This window comes from Lactuca sativa, chromosome 6 (genome assembly GCF_002870075.4).
Source record: "Lactuca sativa cultivar Salinas chromosome 6, Lsat_Salinas_v11, whole genome shotgun sequence".
NCBI classification, from domain to species: domain Eukaryota; kingdom Viridiplantae; phylum Streptophyta; class Magnoliopsida; order Asterales; family Asteraceae; genus Lactuca; species Lactuca sativa.
In genome coordinates this window covers 58,565,368-58,570,268 of record NC_056628.2, presented here as the reverse complement: position 1 = coordinate 58,570,268, position 4,901 = coordinate 58,565,368, and the positions used below count along the sequence as shown (strand labels likewise).

General features: G+C 36.8%; 1 long non-coding RNA gene across 2 annotated transcripts; it reads right to left on the bottom strand.

Moving 5' to 3' along the window:
* Positions 1-948: 948 nt before the first annotated feature.
* Positions 949-3,573, bottom strand: LOC111896648 (uncharacterized). 2 transcript variants are annotated; one of them, XR_002851982.3, is made up of 3 exons: positions 2,415-3,568; positions 1,353-1,607; positions 949-1,275 (listed from the first exon to the last, which is right to left on the bottom strand). It is a non-coding gene; the product is annotated as an uncharacterized LOC111896648 (long non-coding RNA). The 2 variants fall into 2 exon arrangements; XR_002851981.2 differs by having other exon boundaries at positions 1,353-3,573.
* Between the last annotated feature and the right edge of the window lie 1,328 nt (positions 3,574-4,901).

The window sequence follows — 4,901 nt, the reverse complement described above, 5'->3', positions numbered from 1 at the left end:
CAGTGTGTAGTGAATGTGAATCGACGAACTTGTTCATGCAAGAAGTGGGAAATAACTGGAATGTCATGCAAACATACTATATTTGCAATTTTGGACATGAGGAGAAATAATGTTGCAATTGGTATTCCAGAAACCTTTGTTCATGAATGTTATTGGCTATCAACCTGGAGGAACATGTACTCATTCAAACTGGATCCAATAAATGGTTGGAGAATGTGGATGAAGTCACCTTGTCCAACTACTTTGTTTCCTCCAAAACATTGTGTCCCAATAGGGAGACCAAAAAAGAAAAGAAGGAAGTCAGCTTCAGAAAAAGAGGATATGATCAAAGGGAATACAATTTCTAGAGCACAAAAAATTGTTACATGTACCAAATGTAACAACAAAGGACACAATGCTAGGACTTGTAAAGGGCAGTTACCAACTGTTGGTGGTGCATCTGGGAAGAAGAAGGGTAAAATGAAGAAGGAGAAAGGAAAATAGAATGAGAAAGGAAAAGAGAAGGAGAAAGGAAAAGAGAAAGAGAATGGAAAAGAAAAGGAGAAAGGAAAAGAGAAGGCTCCATTGTAAACTCTTATGTCATGTGATGCTTTTATTTTGGTTAAACTCTTATGTCATGTGAGGTTTGTATTTTGTTTAAACTATATTGTGTTTAGTATCACCAAAACAATTACAGTTGGTACTTAGACATTTGTTTTTGGTAAAACTCTTATCTAATGCTTTTGTTTTAATGTTATCTAATGGATGAATTATTGGTACTTTGACATTTGTTTTGTCATTTCATTTGGCATGTGTTTGGTCATATGTTGAATGAAAAGTACCAAAAGATACCATTTGAAGTGCATCTATTAATGTACCAAAAGATACCCTTTCTCTGCAAATTCCAGCAATACAAGATGGTAATAATCCATTGTAATCTACTGTAAGACAACAAAGTGCAACTATTAATTGTACCAAAATATACCCTTTCATTAAAATGCAGCAATACAAACATGCTAATATTACCCTTGCATTAGATGATCTTCAACCAAAAACCTACTGATATACCTAATACTACAACTTGTAAACAATTATCCCAAAAAACAAAATCCAACTGACAATTAACAACATTTTCTGGTTCCGATTTTGGATTTCAAGCTCTTCATTATGGATTTCAAGGTCACTATTTTGGATTTGAAGTTCTTCATTGTGGATTTCAAGCTCAAGATTTTGGCATTCAACCTGATGCTTATGATTTTCTTCATCTACCCACGAAATAACTCCACTACTTGGTCCCTGAGGTTTTCAATAGCCCCGATTAGCACAAACTATAGTTAAAAAAGAAATTACCAAAAAAATTGATAACTCAATACCTGTAAAGGGCATGCATAAAATGGCCTACCGGGTTTCTCTTTGTCCTTGAAGTTCGTATAACACTACAGCTCCACATATGCATTTCACCATAATCAATTTTGTGGATCTTCAATCTTCACGAATCAAGAGAAATGGAGTAGAAGAAGAGAAGTGGAAGCACCGATTGAGTAAAGAAGGAAGGAGTAGTAGTTTTAAGTCCGTTGAATTATGAAAGGACAAAAATACCCCCAGCGTACCACTCACGTGAGGGGTTCCTAACCCCAAATCAGACGGAAAGTTAAGTAAGGGACTAGGCGGGTAACAAATTAAAGTAATATGGATGGTCCGAGTTAAAAATTCTTTCCAGGGACGAAGCATGCAAGTAACACCAAACCATCGGGACCAACCGTGTAATTTTCTATTTAGATTATTACAATTTATTTTTGTTTTCTTTCAATAAAAATATTTAAAAAATAGAAATTAAGTATGTGGAACTGATTCCGGTCCCAACAGTTTCGGGAGCGGCTCCAAAATATGATAAACCGATGTATCCGGAGGTAGTGTATATATATATATATATATATATATATATATATATATAAGTTTTCCTGGCATACGACTTTATTAAAATCATTAGCACTCGACCCTAAATGAAGAATATACCTAAGATAAAAGGGAATTGAAAGATTGACATTATAATGAAGAGGTTATTAAAAGTTAAAACAAACCTTTGTTAAGGTTTCCTAAAAATAATGTATAATGTGTATCTGATGGAAGAACACTAATCTTTTTACCTTCTAGCTGGAACATAAAAGACCAAAAGGATAAATTTTATAAAATTATAAACTCTTTTCATTTTACCTAATCAAAGATTACAAACTTGTAGAAGTATATATTATCTATGGGATTGCACTACACTAATAACAATTTGAATGGGTTCTATGCACATGAAAAAAAATATAAAGATAAGAATAATTATTTTGTACCATGGATTCAGATAACTCTTTCAGAACAAATCATAAATTACAGATGTAAGGATGATAAGGAAATGGAAAAACCAACATAATCATTTCATAGAATACCTAGAGGGCAGAACTTCAGCTCCAACACTGAACATGTTAGTTTCATGGGAAAATCCTCCAGATGTCATACCCTTCACACTACTCCTCTTCTTCTGATTAAGGAACACAATTTCAACATTAGTAGCAGAAATTGAAGAGGTTCTAAGCAAAAAAGGGCTTGATTCTAAAGACATGTGAAACCAAGAAAGTGACCACACAAACCTTAAACTGAAGAAAAGTTTGAGCACGAACCTGAAGGAGACAATAATGAAATTATGGTACCAATAGCATTGCAGAGAAGAGATGATCAAAAGGATGTCCTTTGGATTGAGTGTATTAATTAAATGCGATTGATGCTTATGTATTTTTTGTTTACTCATATTTCATTTGAAAACCCATGACACAAAACCCTTGATTTATGAACATATCGTTTTCAACTTTAGTCGCTTTCAACCTCTAATGGTAATCAAACAGTATACGTCGGCATGAGGAACGCAATTGAGCACAGTCAGCCAATTACCCCCATCCATCGACAACCAATTTCATCTTCATAGAAGAAAAGCACCAAATCGTGAAATCATCATGTTGATGCCGCCTCTTCTCAATAAAAAAATACACAAAAATACCATAAAGTAGTAGAAGAGCTGGCATCCGATTGGATGAAGAGGTGGTGCAGAAAGGGCGGCTCCAGATGACATCCGATTAGGAGAAAGCGGCGATGGTGGTGGCGATTTTTTTCTTAGAGAAAGATGAAGACAGAAAGAGGTTTGCGATGATATGAAAAGAAGCAGTGGATTACATTGGAAGATGGGATCGGTCATTGGCTCCCAATTGTGGTGCTATTCAAGCCAAGCCAAACCACCCAAGCCACAACTCAAAGGAGAAAAGGTTAGGTAGAATGGTGTTAATCAGAGGTGTAGATGAAATTATGAGCAAAGAAAGATGGAATGGAAGGCGGTGGTGGAGGAGATGAGTAGTTGAGATGGCAGCACCACTATCAAGTTTCAGAGGAGACATACTAGAAACGAACGGTGAGAAGATGCATTTTTCCGATAAGATCTAGGGGTCGAATTATTTTAGGAGGAGACTAAATAGTGGTGCATATCTATTGGACGATGGTTGAGGTGAAGGACACATAGCAAAAACAAAGCCGGTGACAGACATGTTACTAAAAACACCATTACCAAGAACAGGTTGAGAAAAAAGAAAAAAATTGATGCAAAAATATATATTAAAGGACCAAATTGTCAATATGACAAACTTTTGTGGCAAAAAATCTGAACCGTTGAAAATATGAAAAGTTGTGGACCAAATCTGACAAAACCTTAGGAACTTTACTGCTCCTAAGGATGGTCCTTTTTTAATATATATACTAGATGAGGAACCCCGCTTTGCGGGGTATGGATTTGTTAACTGTATAGAAAATAAGGGATTGTTGATCAATTGTTTTGGTCGTTTTTGGTACGATTTGACTGTTTGGTCCGTCGTGCGTTATGTGTGCTGTGTTATGAGTAGATGTAAAGAAAGTACATTGTTATTCTTAATATTTAGGCCCATTTTGTCTTTTTTGAAACAAACCATCATACTTAAGTAGATAAAAAAGTAACAGTACATATATTATGATTTTTTTTCAACTCTGCCTGCACAAGCTGTACTAAAAAACAACAATGTCAAGATTTTAATTTGGTCCAAGAATATTAACACCTTGAACGAAAGCACATGCTTCTTCTCTAGCAGCCATAGTCAACTCAAAGAACAATGCATCAGGATTGTCACTTTTTTTACAACCTGCAAAAAAGAAAATGGTGAATAAAAATACAAATCGATCCATAATTGTTTCTACATGATCAAATATAATGAAATCTTTCAAAACAATAAAGAATTCATCATTCTTTGGAATTCAATTCTCGTTTAAGTCATCAATCAATCCCACTTCCAAAATCAATCAAAACGACAAAAAATCCCTGATACGACCTCACTACTACTCTGCTCGAGCTCCATCAACCGTTGTCTAGCTGCTCCTGCAAGGTCACAGAGAAATGAGGGTCGTTAGTCATAGGTGGCTCCCGGAAAGACACTCTGACGGTCAATTTAGTAGGGCTGTGAGTGTAAGTATAGGTATTGCTTGGAGAGGATCACTTACCTTTTGGGTTCGTGAGCGTCTCCTTTTATACTCAGCGCTCCTGTTCGTCCGTAAGAGACAGGATCGCTAGAAGCGACAGGATCAGAGGCGCTTGTTGGAGGATCGTGCTCCTCTAACTGTCAGAGTGCTGCCATTAGCTGTGGCAATAATGCCCTGATCGCTTGTTTTGTCGCTTGACCGTATCATTTGTCTTGGAGCTGAGAGCGCCCTTGGTAGGCGCGAGATTTCCATGAGAGCGCCTCTGGTGGGCGTCAACCTTTTACCAGAGTGCCCTGCTCTTAGGGGTGTTAGCGGGCGCGAAGCTCCGCTAAGTCTGTTCTGACGGGCGCGCTAGTCTTTGGGTCGGGCGCGGTTCTTTCATGTTG